Here is a 22,949-nt window from a genome sequence, read left to right as displayed (position 1 = left end):
ACACTATTTCAGTTAAATGGTGAAATTGTGTTTTCCTGTTTCAAAATTATAAATTTATAACTCATGGCTGCGTGTGAGTCTGACGTTTAATTGGTCATTGCCTCATTGCAGAGTTGGCACGTGTTTCTATAGTAAAGTTGTATCAGGCGCGCCCATTTGTTCGAAATGAAATCTCCGTGAAAGTTCTCTCCAAAACCTGTATGGTTTGGTCCTTTGGCGATACATTCAACCATGGTTTCACAGATGGAGAGTTTTTTCCGGAAGCGAAGGTGACGATGGGACCCACCCACTCCAACCACAACAGAGATTGAAGATGAAATCAAATCAGACACCGCCACTGCTGGTACATAATTTTCTATACCATTAACATATTTTATTTTTTATAATTTTCCCAATAAACGTAAATGTTTAATTTTCCGATCTGGGTATTTCATAACGTTTATTGAAAAATTATCGTAGTTTTTGTGTTCGTATCAAACTGTTTCTTGTAAAGTATTTGGGATATTCAGTTAATTTTGTTTTTGAAGGTGTCAAAAGCCAAGAAAGTGTCAAATTCTGGAAATTGGGTTCCTAGTTTTTTTATTTTTTTGGTAGTTGTTGACTTGTTGTGTTGGGGTTTTAGGAAGTGGGTCCTAGTTTTTAAGCACATGAATGTTAGATACCATTGTGTAAAGAGATTGAATTCAATAAGGAGTTGTGAGCAAGAAGGAAGGAAAATCCTAAAGCCACATCTGAGGCTCTTCCTTTTGCTGATGAGAAAACTTTGCTAGCTCTTGAGTTGCATAGTTATATTTATTTTCTCAACAACTTGGAAAGAAACACATTCAAGGCTTAACATGTGTTGCCTAATATCATCTAGCAATAGTCTCTCTTTAGCAAAATAGCTTGCTACATTTGAGGATTCAGAGATAAGTTTGCTCGATTTAAAATTATTTTTCTTTAGAACTTTATTGGATTGGATGTTAGTTTTGCGTAATCATTCCATATGTTTGGTTAGTGATTTGATAGATTTATGTAATCTGAGTGATTGATTGTATGGTCCCCAGTTGTATGCTCCTTCAATACTTGGGTGACTCTATTCTTTGACATTAATAAAACTTCATTATTTATCAAACAAAGAAAAAGCTTGCTACATTTGTAAGTGCATTAATCTGCCCAGTGTCTTCACATTCCACAATCACTCAACTAAATCCTGTGACACGGCTCCATTACATCACACATGAAAGAGTAGAAATACACAATTTTTTAATCAACTAGGAGTCTAGGAATCACAAACTCTCCCAGACAAAGCAGCAAACACTTCACCTGCACTATCACCAATCATGGCTCCTACACCTCCAGTCACATTTCTGAAGCTCAAACCAGCAACATATAGCTTAAAACAGCTTGTCTCAGGAGGTTACTACTAACTAGATCTGGATTGAAGTGAATCTCCTGCTAGTTCTGTTCAATGGATGACATGGCTAACTAGACAGCACTAGAAGCTGTGATGTTAGGCAATGACATAGCAGCCAACTTCATTCCTACGATTCCATAGTTTCCACCCAACTATGAGGAAGTTCTCAAGGCAAGGAGACTCCCAATTTTTGAAAGCCTTGGTCCTTGTTTGAAGGATTCCCAAACTAGCGAACCAAGCAAAATTTTGGATCTTATGGGGCATCTCTAGAGACCAATCATATTCCAGAATCATTTTTTCATTTTATCATTTGAAACACTTTCAAAAGTCATAATAGGGATGGAAACAGAAAAGATCTCAAACTGGAATCCACCTTCTTGCTGACTTGAGAAACAGAGGAACTCAAAAATAGGCAAAACTGGGAGGTTCTGACCTTGATTGACCCTTTGGTACAGAAGGTCAAGTGTTGAATGGCACTTTAAGGCCTTCAAACGACACTTAATTCCTGGACCAAAGTGCCAATATGTCTTGCCATCTTTTTTTTCCATTGTCCTATAACTGCTTCTTGATAGTTAAATGCACATGTTAGGAATTTTTAACTTGAATGGGAAGCTCAGATTTGGGTTAATTCATGTATCAAGGCCAATAAGTCAAAGTTAGAGTCAGTAACAAGTAGCCATAAAAAAAAAAGTCGCACATGCATGGATCAATTAGATCAATTTTAGAGCTCATTTTACAGGTTTTTTTTTGCCAATTATCAAGTAATTTTTATTGCCAATATTCTGGGAAACCAGCACCAACATACAAAAAGGATTACAAAACCAAAACACAGGCCAAAGCCAAAAACCTGAAACTAACTACACCCTCACCATGGAGGCAGCACCAACTACACATAGAAACACCAAAACTAAACAAATTAGCAGCTAAGGAAATACAACAAAAGCCTGTTTATGCAGTAACAGCCTGCAAAGAATATAAATCCAGCTTACTCAGGCCAACAATCCGTCTACCAGAGAGACAACAAAATATAATAAGCCAAGGAGTCCACAGCAAATATCTGTAACAACATTCCTGCAACCAGCTAGACCATAGCAGATACTCAGCACATTCATTATCTTGTAGGGGCTTGATGCTTGAGGCTAGCTTCTGCAAATCCCCATCTATAGCTTGTTTCCCTATTAACTCTTGAATCAGCATAGGTTTTTCCACCCTCAATTCGAGGTCTAACCTGTTTTTTGACTTCTTCCCCATATGTTCCTCAGATCTAACCAATCCTTGGAATATAACAGCATTTGAATGGGTGCAGTGATGAAGGGTTGCTGCACTGTGTCCTAGTTTACCGCAATCTTATCTCAAGGAAGCAACATTTGGAATCCCAATCATCAGCAATGGATTCCTGACAACACATGAATTTAATTTTCCTCCATTACCTTTTGGAAAAGGAGCACTTGGAGAATAGATGGTTTCTATTCTCCACAGCTGCCCTGTAAAGGACACATGGCATGTCCCTGCCAATACCCCATTTTTTCAATCTTTCTCTGGTCTTCAGCCTGTCCTTTGTTTCCAATCATGAGATGAAAGCAAGTCTTGGTATAGCTTTAGGAAACCAAATAACTTTCCACCATTCTACTTTAGGATAATCCTGCTAATCCCAAGCACAAGCAACAATGAAGGACCCTATTCTGGAAGGAATCCACCAAGCCTTATCATTATCCCCAAATTTGATCATAGGCAACTTGTGTAGGATAGTAACCAGGTTTTTGGACCTAACAGGACCCCAGTTTAACTTTCTACCATTCATGACACTAGCTAATTTGGCATTCACAGTGCTGGCAGCTTCATAGACCACTCTATGACCAAACTTGTCCTAGAGAGGCCTAAATAGGTCCTGAGCTTTAAAATTTTCCTCCACACCACCCCCAAGAGCAGTCATGGAAGCTCCTAACACACCAGAAGCTTTGGCCCTTAAGAATCTGCAACTTGACTTGTGCAACTCTTAAGGATTCAGCTTGGGTGAAGAGAAGCCATATGAATTTCATAATGGCTGCCTTATCCCATTCCTCCACCCTTTTAAGGAAATGACCTCTTTCCTTTTTAGGACAACAAACAGCATCCCAAGCCGCTTTTTCATCCTGTACAAGACCATCAGTACCTCTCCAGAGGAGAATAACAAGACCCTTACCCCTGTTAAAGAAACCCACTAGACTTCAATTGATTGCTATTGAGAATGAGGGAGATGAGATGAATTCTTTAACTTATGCCACAAACTTCTCAGGTACTCCAATGGCAGCTAAACAATGCAGAGTCCAAATGGATGGAATCATACATTCACATGCCTTCATGAGACTCACCTTTGTAAGGCATCTTGGAATAACCCCCTGCCTGTGATAGTTTTTCACCAATTCCTGAGCAAGAATAATGTTTTCTGCAGTGCACCTATTAGGAATGAATGTTGTCTGGTTATTTCTAATCATATTTGCAGGGCATGGTCTAAGTCTATTAGCAAGAATCTTAGTAGTGCACTTGTATATAAGGTTGCAGCAAGATGTAGGCCTAAAGTCCTCATTTTTGAAGGATTTGGAACTTTAGGCACCAAAGTAGTGATGGTTGAACTTGAATTAACCTCTTTGGGCAGCCTCCCTGTGTTGAAGAAGGATAATACAGCATTAGTGTTTTATGACCCGAGATGATATTCAGGATAAATTGTTATTTGAATTTGAAGTATTTAAATTTAGACTTAGTGATAGATCTTTATCTGAATAAGGTATTTAGTAGATTAGTATTGCTATTTGCTTGTATTCAAATTGATTCCTATGTTTTAGGATAGGATTAGTTTCCATGTTTTAGGATTTGTTGATGAAGTTATCTCATCCTTGGCTATTTGTGTACGTTAAATGCATTAATGAGAATCAAGCAAAAAATTAACCAAACATGTCTATTTCCTCTCTTAAGTTCAGGAGATTGGTTATCTTGAATTGACTAACTATCTTTTATATTCATTAAATTATCCTAGTTCACAACATAGTGACAGCTACCTTAACAATGGGCCAGGATCTTTTATAGAAGTGCAGAAAACCCATATAGACCAGAGGCTTTGTCATCCTTCATTGAGAAGATGGTATCCCTGATTTCATAAGCAGCAGTTCCTTTTGCCTGCAAGAAAATTGTATGGGTAAAAAAATTAGTGATCCTTGCAATATCTGAATTATAGAGCTGAGAGGGAAGTTGGCCCCATAGTTTTTTGTAATAGGACACAACCAGCTCTTTAATTGCTTCAAGTCTTTCAGCTTGACACTGTCTACATTCAGCAAACATCTAATGGACTCTATGGAAGAACCCAATATTTTGATCCTCAAGTTTAAGCCAAGTTTTTGTTATTATTTATTTCTGCTTCATGTATGATTCCTCAGCATTGCTATTGGTTGAGGAACATGTGCTAAATGAACAACCATCAGGATTGGAGCAAGTCCCTATATAAATACTCAACTTGTAACTCGAATCTCATTAGTCAATAGTGATGCATTTGCTTGGATCTTTCTCTCTTGAATTCTCTATAATTCTCTCCCCAGTTCCTTCTCAATCTCAATTCTCTCACTCTCACTTATTAAATAATTCCTTGTTTTATCTCATTCTCCCATTATCTCACAATTAAACTCTAGTCTAGTTTCTTCTTTAATCCTATTTCTCTAATCTCTAAACATTCAAACACCTAAACAAGTGTGATATTTACAATAACCCCCTTGGACCTAACAGATGCTTAGATAAAAGTTATCTATATATGCCCCATTGCATCCCTTCTTTCCTGAACAAATTGTAAAAGCAATTGTAGGACTAGTTTGATTTGTTCTGCTCGACCCACTGATTTCAGTAGTCCTGGTAGTAACATTGGTTTTTTTTTTTTTTTTTTTTTAAATTAATTTTTTATTATTAATATTTTGTACAGGGCTTCTGTCAATTGCAAATGCTTGCCCTGAAACAAACAGGGCTGCTGTCAATCTTTTTTGCTTATTTTGTGCCGATTATTTTCATTGTCATCGCAATATGGATGGCTGTTGTTTTGTTCAAGATTATTGAGAGATTGGCCTTTATTCTTTGTTGGTAACAATTCCTTAACTGAAGCTTTCACTTTATTTTCTCAAATTAATTCACTTATTACATACTTCATTTGCAAATTATTTACTCATTTTACCCAAAATTTATTTTCCATTTTGCTGTTCGTTGCAGTTTTGCACTCCCAATTTTTCACTTGCTGTCGTTATAGCAGAGAAGTTAGTACAAATGAATTATATCTCTGAACTGGTAAGTGATCCAACTCCAATTGGACTATGTTTCTCTTCTATGAAAGAAAGTCTCTAATTAAAAAAAATAAAAAAAAGACTGAAATAAGCAGTGAATTTTCACAAAAAAAAAGTTCAATTATTTATAAGTGATAACTCTTTTTACTTTTCAAATGAAATGAATGCTAGGAATAGTATTTTTATTATATTGTGATACTTGTTAGTAGGTAGTACTATAATCGTAAGTAATGTTGGCAGTTTTTGTAATTTCTCCTATGTTGAGTCACTGAATTCAATGAAAAGCTAAACTTCTACCTCTTTTTTTTTTTTTTTTGGTAGAAGCTAAACTTCTACTTTACTATTGTTTATAGATGTAGTCATTTTACTTCATTTAATCAAAATGACAGTCTTATCCTTTTTTCTATTATTAATCTAAGGTATTTTTATCTTGTGTAAATTTCTTATAGTTTCCTACTTCATTCCAGAGTTTTAGAAGTTTTGTTAGCCTACCACTCTAACAGTCATAGGGGATAGTTTTTAATTACCAAATGATGTCCTGTTCAATTGGAATGTAAGATTATATGTGCTTCTATGGATCGCTTGTTAGTAATTCAGCAGAACATGATTATCAAAAAAGAAAAAAAATTCAGCAGAAAATGATTCATAGTTTATTTAAGCCACAACTCTATGTTCAAAATTGAAAATTGTTTGGATGAGAACAATATTGCTGTCAAATTTTTAGTTCTATTAATCGTTGATTACTTTTAGCAATTATTTTTCTAGCATTATTATTATTATTAATAGTTGTTTAAATGGGTGATAGATTGGGAAAAATCTTTGTATTCACCCAACTCAAAATGCTGATAATGACAATGAAATTAATTGTTGCCTTATAGGAAGAGTATAGTATATTGGTGCATTAAACAATTTAAACTTATATATAGGGCCGAAAAAAGGAGCGCATGGTAGTGGCACCTACATCATTGCAATGCTACATTTAAATTTCTCAACATCATGTGGTAATCCCTAGAGCCTCTGTGTGGTGTGTGTGTGTGTGTGTGTGTGTGAGAGAGAGGGAGAGTCAGAAATGTGAAGGAAAGGCAAATGAACAAGTGGAATGTTGGTTTAAATAATACGTAAGTGATAAATCTCGAATGAAAATGAAGTGTGACAGTGAGACCCAGTTCACTGTCCCACGTTAGCTATGATTGGTGCATTAAACAGAAGCACCTAACTATGGGAAAATTGTCAGCTCTGTGGCCCCATATATCTTAATCCTCTGCATGCTTCTCTCTCTCTCTCAGCCGAGACTCTAGTCAATGCTCTAAAAGTAGAGAATAGTTTGACATAATATCAAAGTGTTAATTATTAAATCGACACATTTAAAATATTAATAGATAATTTTGACACATGGAACAAATTTAAGAATCAAAAATAATAATTAAGCCTTATATTTAAGTCATGGATCAAAATAAAATTTTGGGGAAATCCCTAAAAGAAACCCAAAGGTTATCTCATGTTACAAATTAAACCATAAATTAATTGTCATTTTAAACCCTAGACTTTATAAATCATGATATTCTAAACGCCATGTTTATATATATTAAAAAATATTGTCACTATTTATTATTTATGTTTAATTTTTTTGTTTTTGGTTGTTGTTGTTATCTTCTTGTGCTTTGTACTCTAATATTGAGAAAAGACAACTACTTTCTCCGACCAAATGAGCTGCTCTATTAACGTTTTTTTTAAAAAAAAAAAAAAAAACCAATTAATGATTTTTAGTAAATATATAGTCGTATAGATAGTCTTTAATCAGAGTTAAAGTTTTTCTATCTTTTAATTAAAAAAAGAGTTCAAATTAAAATGTCACGATTTAATTTGTCAGGATTTTTTTTTTTGGATGAGCTTGTCCACGAGGTTGTCAATGTGATGTTACTAGTTATGTGTTCACTGGCCTGGGTAGATAGCCATTACCTGTGTATATTGAAACACACATCCATTACTTGTGTATATTGAAACGCACATGTATTATGCAATTCGAAATACAACCTTGCTTTATTGAATGGTAATAAGTGATAAGTCATCATAAATTCATAAATTATGTCCACAAGTATAAAAGCAAAAATCTACTCTATCTAAAATAAAATGAATTCAACTTGGATTTTGGATTTCTCAACGTTGTTGATCTCTCTAGATTTGTTGGGTGGAAAAAACGCGGTGAACCTTTTCTTTTTGGGTCCACTTTTTTGTTGCTTTTTAACTGTGTCCAGACCGTATTTGCCGACAAAATATATTTAAAAAGTTAAATCAATAAAAGGAGCTTTCTTTTTAATTTAAAAAAAATAAAAATAAAACAAAATTTGGGCATATGGCGAAATTTTTGGATGTCGACTTGTAAAATTTTAGGTGGCCAAGTCCCAAGGGATTACCACATGATGTTGAGAAATTTGAATGTAGCATTGTAATGATGTGGGTGTCACATGTATATGTGACATATAATCCCTTGGGACTTGGCCACCTAAAAGGAGCTTTCTTTGATTCTCAAAAAAAGAAAAAAAAAAAAAGGAGCTTTCTTTTTAAATTTAAAAAATAAAACATCATTGCAATAAAAATAAATATGTCACAGTTTAGAAGAAGAAGAAGAATACTGAATACCCTATTACCTAATCCGTTTCTCACTTGACTTCTGAGGCCAGCTTCTAATGTCACTTTTGGATCTGTCCATGTCAACCAAAGATAATACGAGACCGCCGTGCGACTAGCTTTTCCTCCTCTCTACTAGCTGGGCGTGTGGCTTGGCTTGGCTTGGCTTAGCTGCTTACAATTTTGGTTTTGTTTAGTTTCAAGTTTCAATTGCATCAATCTCATTCAATTTCATTTTCTAATTACTGCAGTTTTTTTATTCCATCTGGTAATCTTGGTTTCACATGTTAGGTTGTAATGTTAATATTTGGTCCAGAGGTTTTCAATAAACATGTGTATACTTGCTAGTTGGTACCATCTTGTGTTGTCTTTGTTCCAACAGATATAATTTGTTTAAGGTTATTAAAAATATTTTTATCATTTTCTTCAAAACAATTTAAGGCAATTTAAATTTTTAGTAAATGTTTTTTTTTTTTTTAAATAAAAAAAATCCCTTCATGTGAATTAAAGATGGTATTTTAGTACTTAAAAAAGTTATCTATAAAATTTGTTTGAACTGAGGATCTTTGTCTATAAAAAGAATATTATCATAAGATATGGATACTGTTAATATTTGGTTTAGGGGACTAGCTTTGCTCCACTCATGCATGTGAGTCATATATATGGTATTTTGGTATTGGAAAAGCTTATTGAACATCTTGCAAAAGGTTGACAGATAAACACATATTTAATGAAGATTTAATCGTTTCATGAATTAAAATATTGTATGGTGCATGTACAAGTTTTGAGTACAAGGGATTATATGTCACATATATATGTGACACCCACATCATTGCAATGCTACATTCAAATTTCTCAACACCATGTGGTAATCCCTTGGGACTTGGCCACCTAAAATTTTACAAGTCGACATCCAAAAGTTTCGCCATATGCCCAAATTTTGTTTTTTTTTTTTAAATTTTTTTAAAAATTAAAAAGAAAGTTCCTTTTATCTCCAATGGGGACCACCATTCGACTGCGTTCTGTAACTGCAACTGGTGATCAAATTCTGGAGAAGTTAAAGTTTACGATCTCTAATATTATCTCCAATACCATCATCTTTCACCTCTCTTAACTCTATGTCGGTGTCCAATTCTGAGTAAGTTTCTTGAGAGATTCACCGAATACATATTAATATGAAAATGGAGAGAACTGGTTACTAATACTGAAGCACTTCGAAGTAGATCACGATAGCCCATCAGAAAAGCCTTTGAGACGCATCGTTCCTGCCGGCGACCCTGCATGGTCGCCGACCTCGCCAAGCTTCTCTAAGTTGTCGTTTAGATTTTACTTTAGGGTGTGTTTGTTGTTTCCAAAAATACAAAATACAAAACTTCTCTACATCTCATCCAACTTCAACTCAAATCACACTTAAATTGCACTGAACTATTTTTCTGAGAAATATGATTGGCTGTGCTTGTTCTATATATTAGATTTATATTTGTTAATATGGGGCTTGTTTGACTGCTTAGAAAAGATTTGGAAATCAATTTAGTACTCCAATTAACGCTGTGGTCTGGCCTAGACTTTAACTTTCCTTTATTTCCCTCTATTTTCTCGGCTGTCAAACAGATTTGCTATGAAGTAGATAAGAGAAAAAGAATCAAATTTTGGAGTTCCGTAATATAAAATTTTATAACTTAAGAAGACTAAGCCTTTGATCTTTGAAAGGTGATGCAGCTAACCAAACACACACGCAAAACACATACACATATAAACCCAGTTCATATTATCATGACATAAATATATGATCCATACAAAACATCAGTTGAACCAAAACAGTTACATATATGTCTGCTAATGCTTTTTCATTTTTGAATACTACTATATTATGGTAATAAAGAAAAGATAGGGAATATATATTCCTGTGGGGGGCTAGGTCATAGTATGAGGGGGAGGACTCTCTTACAGTACTGAGCCTGGGGATGGTGTAAGTGCCGCTTTGTGATTGGTTGAAGAGCTTGTGGAAGCTGGTATATAGGTGTCTGGATTCGGAGCAGATGGCTGAGTGTAACCCTTAAGAAGCTTCCGTTGAAAAGGAAACTCCGGCGATGGTGCAGGTGCTGCTTTGTGATTGGTTGAAGAGCTTGTTGAAGCTGGGATATATGTGTCTGGATTTGGAGCAGATGGCGGAGTGTAACCCTTAAGAAGTTTCCGGCGTCGTAAAGGAAACTCCGGCGATGGTGCAGGTGCCACTTTGTGATTGGTTGAAGAGCTTGTTGAAGCTGGTATATATGTGTCTGGATTCGGAGCAGATGGGTGAGAATAACCCTTAAGAAGCTCTCGGCGTAGTAAAGGAAAATCACTAGCCAAGGCCTTTTTGCCGAACCAGGTGTCGCCAGGCAGAGAGATTGGAAGGACATGAGGCTGCAGTGGACCAAAGACCTGGTTTTTCTTCATCATATTGGTAGCCTCAGCCTCATGCAGTGAATGCATGCTTATCAGAAAAAGCAGTACGAAAAGCATATTCCAAGAATTTAGAGGAAGAGATGGTTTCAGAAAATTCTTCTGTGAAGAAAGTGTGGGTGCTTTGATGGTTGTTATTCTTATATAGTGAGAGAGTTGGTCGGTCATAGAAAGGTGCAGTAAATAGCTTTTATCTGGGGGAGGGCACTGCTAGATCGTGGTCGTTTGCATCTGTACAGACAGAACGGGCCACAATCTATATCGGATATAGCACCTGATGACATTTTACAACTTTAAATCTCAACCTTTAAATATAAAAAATGAAAAAATAAAAATTGTGATGGAATTGGGTGAATTTCACGGCGGTATCTGTGTACAGACCGAATGGACCACCAACTATATTTTCATGTAGATTGCTGATTGCAGAGTCTTCAAAAGTCTTCGCTTAATAAATTCCACTTTAGCACTTTAATTGTACTAGAACAGATTGATTCAGGCATAAAGAATCCACTTTAACTAGAACAGATTGATTCAAGCATAAAGAATCCACTTTAGCACTTTAATTGTACTAGAACAGATTGATTCAAGCATATGTTCTTTTTACCAACTTTTCCGTTTTCAAGCTCTATGTGCCATATTATCCACTCAACTACGTAACTTGCTAGCTTCATTAATCATCACTGCTACGCGCCTTCTTTTTATCAAAACACGCGCGTACCTATCCCATGCTTCCCATCACTTATCATTCTAGCATCATATAATAGTGGTATATCACACACATGACATGTACCATATTATCAAGCATCCTCTAGAAGGGTGTATTGTATAGATGGACACACATGGACAGTTTAACTTTGAGTGGTCGAACACAATAAGAGAAATTCAATCCAACCATCGCCTAGAGAAATTATCGAGTTCACCGGCATTTTATGCAATATTATTCCAACTCTTTAAGCGGCCCTACCAAATTAACAAGCAAAGTAGTCTATCAATCGGTCATGTTTGGTTTGATACCAAATTCTATAACCATTTTCTATGCTGATATTTATTTTATTTTATCACGCTATGCTGAGAATTGAGAAAATCTAAAACATTCTAATGTTAACTAGTATCTACCATTCATCTTCTAATCATCAGTTATATTCAAAATTACTATTTTAGAGAATTAGTATTTGGAGACAAAATTGATTTTCACCTTAAAAAAATCCTCTTCTTTATAAAATGTTACCAAGGTACATTAATGTGCGAGCAAGTGATGACACCTTTCACGACTTTCAGTATTTGACTCATTTAGTTCTATTGCTACACCATTGAGAAAAAGAGAATCTTGCATGTTTGCTAAACGTAGAAAAAAAAAAAAAAAAAAAAAAAAAAAAAAAAAACACAGACACACAAAAAAAAGACCCAACAACAGATTGAACGCAACTCGTTAAAAAACTCATTATGAGTTATGAGTTATGACATCTCGGTGATCTCATATCCAATTGAATTCTTTTTAATCTCAATTTAAGCCCTGCCAAACGAACAACTCGTCAATCAATTGGTCATGTTTGGTTTAATGTAAATTTCTATGGCAACCTTTTTCTATGCTGAGAATTGAGAAAAAATAAAACATTTTAATGAAAATATCTTCAATTTGTTTGCTCTACCTACAGTTCTACTCAGTACCGATTATAGTCACAATCCGATGTACTTTAGGTACCGAAAATTAAAGTGTTGAAATAAAAATTTATACTTTTTGCAAGTGAGTATTTGGAAGCAAACTTGCTTTTCATTTAATGTAAAAAGAAAAATAAAATCTAATTTATCATCTTAGAATATATATACACACACAAAAGACAGAAATTCCGCTCTAATATAATCTAAATGTATGTATATGTGTCAGTCTCTCTTTTGGAGACTTGAACCCCGGCTCTGGCCCCTCACTTGGAGTGACTATCGTATTAAGGATGTATGGTAAAAATGGAGAATAAGTGCTTCACCTAACTATTCTCACATATTGATATTAAAAAAATACTCCTAAAAAAATGCAAATTGACATACGTTTATAATTTAAGACCCTACTTGATTCACAGAATCAAAATCTTAAAAATAGCAAGAATCATTGAAAACATGACAAGGGTCACAATATTTTAAATTTTCGATCTCTTATTGGTCTCCCATTTAAATTTGGATTTCTATAATAATTGTACCGCGTAATTATGAGATTTAAAAGTTTGAGAGGTTGAAAGTTCAACAAGTTCTCTAATTTAAAAAATGATACTGAAAATCAATTTTTAACTTTGAGTAGCACCATATGCTCATTCATTATTTCCTACTAATAAAGTATAGTATTACTAGAGCATATTTTTTAGATACTATGCATTGAAATTCAAACCTCAAACGAGTCACATCAGTTAAACTTGCCGGCTTCGGCTAGCCTAACCCTTCTCTTTGCACAAAACGAGATATTCTTTTGTAGAAAAAATGCTGCATCATTTACTCAATAAAAAATGAGCAAATATCTCTACCGTCCAAGTTTCTCCTCCCCTTTATTAGCACTGTTTACTTGAGCATGCACCCTTCAAATGCTTTGCACCAATGGACACTCAAATGGCTGATAGAGGTACGCTTTTGTCAATGGCTGATGAAGGTGTGCTTTTTCTCTTAGTGCTGTCATTTCAGTTTTAATTTACATAATTTTATTATAATAATATCTTGATGGGAAAAATGTAAATAGTTAGTTGTTTTTATTTCTTATATTCAGTTTTTTTATAAGTATGTTCATATTTGTGAAATATTTAACATGCAGTTGCTATTGAAAATAAAGAAGATGACACTACAAAAACTAGCATGAGAGACAGTTCTATAGAAAATCATGAAGGTCAAAGTGAAAATTTACTTGGAATGGTTCTGAACAGTGTTTGTACATCTACTTTCAACATGGTTCTTTACCCCTACCCTCAAACAACACATCCAATCGGTGATTTTCAAACAAATGATTTTGAAAAGGAGATAAAGTAGCTTTGGATCTTTGTTGGGAGGTGGGACAAATTGACTGAGGACCCCACCACTGCACTAGTAGCTTGGAACTCTGTTGGCAGTTTTTTTTTTTTTTTTTTGTTTTTTTTTTTTGTTTTTGAGAAAGCTTTTGGCAGTTGGTGGCATTCCGTTTTCAGGAATCTTCCCAAATTTAGGATTGTGAAAAGTTTGTACGTGTACAAATTTGGAGTATATTTTATTTTCAACCGACTTTTCTAGATTCTAGAATAAAGGCCAACGTCCTTTTGTCAAATAAAGCTGCGCAACCGTCCTTTCATTTTCTACATATAAAAAGAGCCAATGGCTCTATCTACTGTCATTTTTTGGTTTGGTTTAGTCAAAGTTTGGACACTAGCTAATAAAAACGCACCGTTTTAGTACTTTCAAATAAAGCTTTAGTTTTGTCAAATGTCAATGGAAATGCACCACTTCAATTTGGTGAGCTGTCATATTTCTTTATATTTTTTTATTAGTGCACCAGCTTTTTTGTTTTGAGAAGCAAATTTTTTTTTTTTTGAGAAAGAGCACTAAGGTGCAATATATTACGAAATATCAGCTAAATCAGCATGGTAAGAAGTCATTACATCACATGGAACATCTTCCATCCAAATTACACAATTTGAAAAATTAGCAGCCAATTGAGCCAAATTGTATGCAACTGTGTTGCCCTCTCTCTTAATATGAAAGTAGGACAATTTTGAGAACCCAGCAGATAAATCTAAGGAATCCTGTAGCAGTAAACCGAACGGAGGTAGTCCAGTATTCTTGAATTTCAGCGCCTTCATCACCTGTAGAGAGTCTCCCTCTAGAACGGCTTCTTTAATATCCATCTCTCTAGCAAACACAAGGGCTTTGTTGGCAGCCAAAGCTTCGATTTCCACTAGCTAGAGCTGTTGTGGAATCCGGGCAACCATGGAAGCCATAACAAGCCCCTTATTGTCTCGAATGATTACTCCCAGACCAGAACTTTTGTCCTCGGCAAAGATTGCGCCATCAAAGTTGATTTTAAAAGTTTCCTTCTCAGGAGGCTTCCATCGTGCCCTTCTCACCGGTCTGTTGGGGAGTGGTGCGATTTTCAGAACTTTGAACTCAAAAAAACTGTCATGAGCCCACTGTGAGATTTGATTAAGGGGGCGATGATGCTGTTGAGTCCGTATCTGATTTCTATGGTGCCATATGGACCAAATATTGAAAGCAAACAGCACTAGATTCCTTTGATGATCAAAAACCCAGGCCATGAGCTCGCTAAAACTTGAAAAGCTACGTTGACTCCGAAAATTCCACATGGTATTCGCTCCCCAGACTTCATCCAGCATTTTACTACTCCATATTGCGTGCAAAGCATCTTATGTTGCTTCCTTGCATCGATCACAGCACTGCTCTGTAATAATTGTTCGTCGGAAAAGATTACATTTCGACGGGAGGGAGTTACGGCAAGCCCTCCAGATTAGATTTTTTACTTTATTTGGGCATTCAAGAGCCCAAATCTTCTTCTAGAGCCCTATCTCATGGTCTTGATTCTCATCCACCTGAAAACCAACTTCGTCTTCTTTCAAGAACCAATAGCTGGTTTTACAGCTACACCTCCCATCTTGCTCCCACGGCTAATACATAGAGTCCTTCGTATCTTTTCTAGCCAGCGGGATATTCTTAATTTCTTCAGCTTTTTGTGGTGCAAAAATTCCATCTATCATTGTAGCATTCCATGTTCTAGTTTCCTCATTAATTAAGCAATCCACTGTGGCTTCTTCCATTGTATCCACCATTGGAGAGAGTATCTTGGTTGGATGTTTTCGGGGCAGCCATTGGTGTTGCCAAATTTTTATAGACTTTCCATTCCCCACCCTCCAGCAAGCACCATCTAGAATAACATCCCGGCCATGTAGTATACTTTTCCAAGCATAGGACTTGAAACTTGTTTCCTTAGCTTCTAGAAGAGATTGATTAGGGAAGAACTTTGCTTTGAAAACTTTGTAGAAAAGGGTTTCCTTATTGTGCAAGAGCCAGCACGCTTGTTTCGCCAAAAGGGCATCATTAAAATGAGCCAGATCGCGAAAACCCATACCACCTACCATTTTTGATTTAGTCAATTCACTCCATCGGATCCAATGGATTTTCCTTTTACTTCCCCTTTGTCCCTACCAAAACCTCTTAATCATTGCCTCAATGTCGTCACAAAGGCCTAAAGGTAATTTGAAACATCCCATAGCATAAGTAGGGATAGCTTGGATCACAGATTTAATTAAAACCTCTCTACCCACTTGAGAAAGCAATTTACCCTCCCATCCTTGGAGTTTCCTCCAAACCCTTTCTTTTATGTAATTGAAGCTAGCCTTTTTTCCTCTACCTACAAAAGAGGGGAGACCCAAATATTTCTCATAAGATTTCACTTCTTGGACTTGGAAGAGATTATTTATGCTTGATTTTGCTTCATCTGTGTTGGATTTACTAAAGAAGATTGCAGTCTTGTCCTTGTTAATTTTTTGCCCCGACCAAGACTCATATTCACCCAATATCTTCAACACATTATGGCAATCCTCAGAGATTTACCTACAGAAAAGCAAGCTATCATCTGCAAAAAACAAATGGGTTAGCTTAGGGCCTCATTTGCATAAGGAAAAGCCCTTGATATCCCCATTCCTTGCTGAATGTTTTATGAGAGCATGAAGACCTTCCGTACATAAAAGGAAAATGAAAGGAGATAGTGGGTCTCCTTGCCTAATTCCTCTCTTAGGGTGGATCATCCCAATTGGTTCCCCATTCACCATAATAGAGTACGCCACCGTTTTCACACAACTCATCATGAGAGCGACCCATCTAGCACAAAAACACATTTTCTCCAAAAGCCTTTCCAAGTACACCCATTCCACCCGGTCATAGGCTTTACTCATATCTAATTTAATAGCCATATACCCATGTTTCCCTGAATTATGATGCTTCATATGATGGAGGGTCTCAAAAGCAACCATAATATTATCTGAAATTAGTCTATCCTTAGCAAAGGCAGAATTAGGGAAGGTAAAAATTTCTTCAACCTATTAGCTAAAACCTTGGAATAAATCTTATACAAGACATTGCAAAGACTAATAGGTCGAAAATCAGACATATGTTCAGGATTAGCTATTTTAGGGATAAGAGTAATGGGTGTATGGTTAATGGGTTCGGGTAGGATACCCGAATTCAACCAAGAGAGAATGGATGAAGTAACATCATGCTTCATCGTCGCCCAAAGTGTTGATAAAACAACGAAGGCATACCATCAGGACCCGGAGCTTTTAGAGGAGCCATCTGGTCCAAGGCTTCCTTCACTTCCACTTCTATAAATTCCTTCATCAAATCTGCATTCATCTCCTTGGTCATCATGCGAGGGATTTTCTCAAGAGAGTCAACGTCAAGAATCGGACTGGAGGTGGAGAAAAGATCTTTGTAGTAACTTTCCATCATGTGCCCTATTTCCACTTCATCGGTCAACCAAGCTCCATTCTGGTCTCTTATTCCTTTGATTAAATTCTTCCTAAATCTCTTTGTAGCCTTATTATGGAAGAAGGCTGTATTGCTGTCCCCTTTGCTTAACAATAACACCCTAGATCTTTGACACCACATCCTTCATTCCCGGTCTTGCAACAAGTTAATCTCCATTCTTAGACTCCTAACTTGAGTATTATTTCCACTCACCATAGCTTCGTTCTCCGCCAAAACCAGTTGTTTCTTCTTTAACTCTAAATCCCTTCTCACATGCCCAAAATTGTGTTTATTCCACCATAATAATCCTTGTTCACATTTAGCCACTTTTTTCAAAATGGCTGTGCTTGGGTTTGAATCCCTTGTACTACTCCAAACTTCCTCCACCATTTCACCACATGATGGATCCGATAACCACATTTCTTCAAATCTGAAACATCTCTTCTTTCTGTGTTCCGGTAGCCCTGACAGATTGATCAAAAGGGGAGAATGATCCGATGACATACAACTAAGGTGGTGTACCCTAGTTCCTGGAAATTTTTGAAACCAAGAATTTGTAGCCACGCATCGATCCAATCTTGTTCGTATGGAATGCCCATCAACATAGTGCTTTGCCCACGTGAATTTAGGCCCCACAAAACCTAAATCCATAAATTGACATTCGTCGATCACATCTCGAAATAGTTGCATTTGATTATGATCTCTAGAAGCCCCACCCCACATCTCTTCTTGGCGGACTATTTCATTAAAATCGCCCCCGCAAATCCAAGGAATATTCATTCTATTTTTAAAACTTCTCAGTTTGCTCCATGCCTCACTCCTCCTGTGGGTTTCAGGTTCTCCATAAAAACCAGTAAATCGCCATGCATTATCAGAATTCCCATTGATGATCGTATCAATAAAATACCTATTGGAATCAACCACATCAATGTTAATAGAATTTTTCCAAAATAATACTAACCCACCGCCTCTATTCAATCTTGGAGCCACCCACTTCTGGTCGAAATTAATCTTGCTCAAAGTACGATCTAGCCTTGCTTCGTCTACCCATATTTTGGCTATAAACACGACAGAGGGATTTTTTACCTGTATCAATCTAACAAGCTCATTTTCTGTACATGGGTTCCCAAGCCCATGATAGTTCCATAATAATAGACTCATTGCTTATAGTAGGGCTAATTAACAGCCTCCACCAATATCTTGTTTTTTGTTTCACCTTCCTAAGAAACCCTTCTTTTTTTTTTGAGTAACTCATTTTGGTTTATTGTACTGCCTGAACTTCTTTTTCCCCCATTGCTTCTGACATAGCTGCATCAACTTCCACTCTTATTCTATTAATTCTTTTCCAAGTCCCCTCAGCATACCTATGATTGACTAGGTGATGTGTTTTCTCTGCCAAAGGTGATGGTATCTCTGCCAAAGGTAGTCTTGGAGGTAAAGACAAATGGGCTGAAAGTGTTGGAGTGCACGGTACATTAGCTTCAAAGACTCTAGGCTGGCCCACGTGATTTTCCTTTCTTGTGCTAACTCTAGAGCTAGCAGACACATTGCTTTTTGCATCATACTTTCTTATTTCTTTATCTATCTCCCCTAAAGCTTCCTCAAAAGACTTTCCTAACTCCTTTCTCACTGCTGCCCCAGCCTGCTGTGCTATCACATCTTCCATGACTCTCTCCTCCGTTGACTGCCTTGAATCATGAATGTATACCTCCTGAAAAGCCGGCTCTATGTTTCCTTCATTGGGGACTCCAAAACTTTCCATTTCAGACCTTATATTCTCTGGCGTAATACTTTCTTTTTCCATCCTAATAATGGCCGACGCTTGCTTGCCTGATCGGACTACAACCACCGGCGCTGCCTTCGCTCCTCTGTGCTTTTTCGTCGCCACTTTATGTTTTTTGTCACTACTTCGTGTTTTGCTAGTGAAGATACCGGGCACTTTGATCACATATTTTTGGGATGCTACAAATGGTGCTGCTTTAAGCCATGGACTGTATTGTTGTGACTCAGGTAGGAGGCTTCCTTCACTTGCAATCCAAAGCTCACAATCAAGATCTTCATGCGTCAAACAGCCACACCAGAAGCACAGGCTAGGAAGCCTCTGGTATTTGAAGTGCACCCACAACTCCTTTCCACTGTCAAGTGCAACCACTCGTCCCCTACTCAATGGTTGGGTGATATCTATCGCGACCCGGACACGTATGAAGTTGTCTCCCTCTGTTTCAGCTTCATCAGTCCCTATATTAACCTTACCAATCGCTTCACACAGCTGTTCAGCAATATTTCTTGTCCGAAACTTGATTGGAAGATCGTGGACTTGCACCCAGAATGTCATTTTATTAAACTCCATGTCACCTACGTCCTTTTCCTTCTCATACCGTTGCAGAACCATTAGACGTTTATCAAAACTCCAAGGTTCTGCAGCCATGACTTTCTCCATCTCATTCTTATCATCAAAAGAAAATAAGACCACATGATCACTTTCTTTTTTGATTTTCAAAACCATTTCTCGATCTCCACAGGGGAGTGAAGGTCTTAGCTATAGCATCTATGTTTAGGGCTCTCTTCGTCAAGAATTTAGCTGCTAAAATATAATCAGACTTCGCCTGTTCCTTTTTGATGCGAAAGTTTGAACCTTCACAGTCCGAGAGAGTTAGGCTGTTCCAAGTTTTCGTGAGTTCTTCCATCCTAATCTATTAACTATTTCCCAAAATCCCTGAATAAAAACCCAACAAAGCCTCAAGGTAAACCTGTTACCTTAAGGGACAGAGACACCTTCAAGAGAAGGGACACCCAATTCTACACTCTAGGAGAGGGTTAAGAGCCACCCTTCACTAGTAGAGAGAAACTTTTTTGAGCCATCCAGAACCTAGTATGGAAATTTACTCTACAAAATGGTCTCTATCGTAAAAGCCTTCGGTGATGATTAATAATTGGCGAAAAACACATTTTGGTCCCTATATTTTGACCCGATTCCCGTTTTAGTTCCTAAGTTTTTTTTTTACCGCTTTTAGTCCCTCTCCAGAAAAACGGTTCCATTTTAGTCCCTGCCGTTACATCAGAAACGGATATTGCTGACGTGGCAAACGGCAAAGTCAAAAAATAATAAACTAATGTCCACGTGGCCTAAATTAATAATAAAAAATATTTTTTAATGCCATGTCAGCATCTAAATTAAAAAAAAATTAAAAACTCTCATAAAAAAAATCCTTAAATAAAAAAATTAATTTATTAATTCTAACTAAATAAAAAAAATTAAAAACTCTCATAAAAAAAAAATCAAAAACAAATTTCAAACTAAACCCAGCAAGAACAACAAAACCCAGAAAGAACTAAACCCAGTAAGAACAAACTAAACCCAGCAAGAACAACAAATTTAAAACCCAGCAAAAACAAGATTAACAAAACACAAACACGACAAATTTAAAACTCAAAAAATTAAATTCAAACCCATATTTGCAGAGAGCCACATTCCTCGTCGGTCATCCTCAAAAACTCGACCTTTTTCATTTGTTTTGTTTCACACAACAACCCAAGCCAAGAAAATCAACCCACAGCCACAAACCCAAAAAAAAAAAAAAATGTCAACAGCTCAAATCTAAACCAAAAGACAGCAAAAAATAATAATAAAAGACAAGAAAAACAATTTCTTAGGAGCTGATGGATATTGTTAGCAAATTTGGGTTTGTGGATATTGTTATGGATTTTTGTTGTTTTTTTATTTTTCTTTGTCTTGGCTGGTTTCGGTTGAAAAAGAGAGAGCAAATCTGGGTTCGTGAGAGAGAAAGTGTGAAGGGAAAAATGGGTAAGGGGTTAGAGTGCTGGGTTGAGCGGCGGCGGTGGCGGAGCAACAGCAGCCGCTGCCCCCGCCCGTGTCGGCGAGGAAGCTGGTGGCGACGCTTTGGGAGATGAATGAGATTCCATCGCCGAGTCCGAGCGTCAGAGAGAGCTCCGACGAGCGGCTGATGAGAAAGAAGGAAGCGATCAGAGGTAGAGAGAGAATCGCTCGGTCCATGCACTCCGGCTCTCTGCCGCCGCATTTGTCCGATCCGTCTCACAGTCCAGTTTCTGAGGTTCGCGATCTTCTTCTCCTGTAGATTCTTTTGCTTCTTTTATGAAAATATTTGTTAGATGAGAAAAACATCTGGGGTGGGTTGAAATATTTCTGGGTTATTTCGTTAAGTCTTCTTCTATGTGAAATATTTCTTTGACAATACCAAGTATCCTATATCAGTATCCTACCACTAAAATTTATGAAATACAGTTCCCGTTTTTTTATTTTTCTTTGTTGTTTTTTTATTTTTTTTTTAAATAATTTCTGGGTTTGTGTTCTTGGATCTGGTTTTGTGTTCTTGTTCTTGTTCAAGGCACACTTAGATCTCAATACATAAGATTTTTAGTTTTTAATTTTTTTTATTTAGTTAAAATTAATAAATTAATTTTTTTAATTTAGATGCTGACGTGGCATTAAAAAATATTTTTTATTATTAATTTAGGCCACGTGAACATTAGTTTATTATTTTTTAACTTTGCCGTTTGCCACGTCAGCAATATCCGTTTCTGATATAACGGCAGGGACTAAAATGGAACCGTTTTTCTGGAGAGGGACTAAAAGCGGTAAAAAAAAAATTTAGGGACTAAAACGGGAATCGGGTCAAAATGTAGGGACCAAAATGTGTTTTTCGCCTTAATAATTTAGTACCCCCACTTGGGTTGAGCTACATGTTTTTGTTACGTATATAAATATATATATATATATATATTAAATTGTCAAAATATTTTTATAATTGTTGTTAAGTCAAAATAAAATAATAAATATTATACTGAAAGTAATTACAACTAAAAATAAAAGTATTGTAAAAAAAAAAAGAAGTTACGTTCACAATATTTTTCATAAAAAATCTTAATAAATTGTTATTCTAATTTAAACTCACCAACTCTCCCAAAAAAAAAAAAAATCCAATGAAATTATTTTTTGTCCACCAATAACAACCTGTAATAACATATTATTTATAATTTGTAATGAAAATGTTGTAGATATAACATTTCTCTTATGAATATGTTAAGACATCTTATTGTCGTTACAGTATTTTCACAACTGCGAAGGTGTCAATTTTTTACAATTCAAACTAAAATATAACAAAGTTATAAAGGTATTATGAAAATGTTCTACCATTCTTTGTGTTTCTAGAATTTTTTTTTATTAGTCAATTTTTGTTGAGCCAAAACTCATTGTTCGATGAACAGTTTTCTTGGGTTGAATTTTTGTATATATTTTTTAATGCACCATTTTAAGTAAAAACACATAGTTTTACACACACACACACACACACACACACACACAAAAAACAAAAACAAAAAAATTAGGATTAAAACACTTTTCATCCTTTATGTCTGGGGTAGTTTACAATTCCGCATTAAAATTTAAAATCAAGCAATTTACCCTTTAATATTTTGGAAAAGAGCAAATATATCATATTGTTATTCTCTCAATTAAAACCTAATGAAAGCTTATGATTCTTAAAATATTCCATTATGTAATGTCTAAAAAATACTTCCACTAAATTTTAACATTCAAAAAATTTTCTTCACGTATTTTGAGTTTTAGATGGTAGTAATGCTTAGAAAGTTGGAATGGTGATATAAGGTGTTTTATTTGTTACTTAGAGAATATTGATTTTTCTAGGTTTAAATCTTCGAAA

General features: G+C 35.9%; 1 long non-coding RNA gene across 2 annotated transcripts; it reads left to right on the top strand.

Moving 5' to 3' along the window:
• The first annotated feature begins 106 nt into the window (after positions 1–106).
• Positions 107–8,686, top strand: LOC126693743 (uncharacterized). Of its 2 annotated transcripts, XR_007645513.1 has the most exons (4): positions 107–343; positions 5,340–5,494; positions 5,621–5,695; positions 8,373–8,686. It is a non-coding gene; the product is annotated as an uncharacterized LOC126693743 (long non-coding RNA). The 2 variants fall into 2 exon arrangements; XR_007645512.1 differs by lacking the exon at positions 8,373–8,686 and having other exon boundaries at positions 112–343; positions 5,621–5,996.
• Positions 8,687–22,949: the final 14,263 nt, after the last annotated feature.

This window comes from Quercus robur, chromosome 7 (genome assembly GCF_932294415.1).
Source record: "Quercus robur chromosome 7, dhQueRobu3.1, whole genome shotgun sequence".
NCBI lineage: Eukaryota > Viridiplantae > Streptophyta > Magnoliopsida > Fagales > Fagaceae > Quercus > Quercus robur.
Note: the sequence above shows the minus strand (reverse complement) of the source record. Positions and strands in the feature narration are given on the sequence as shown.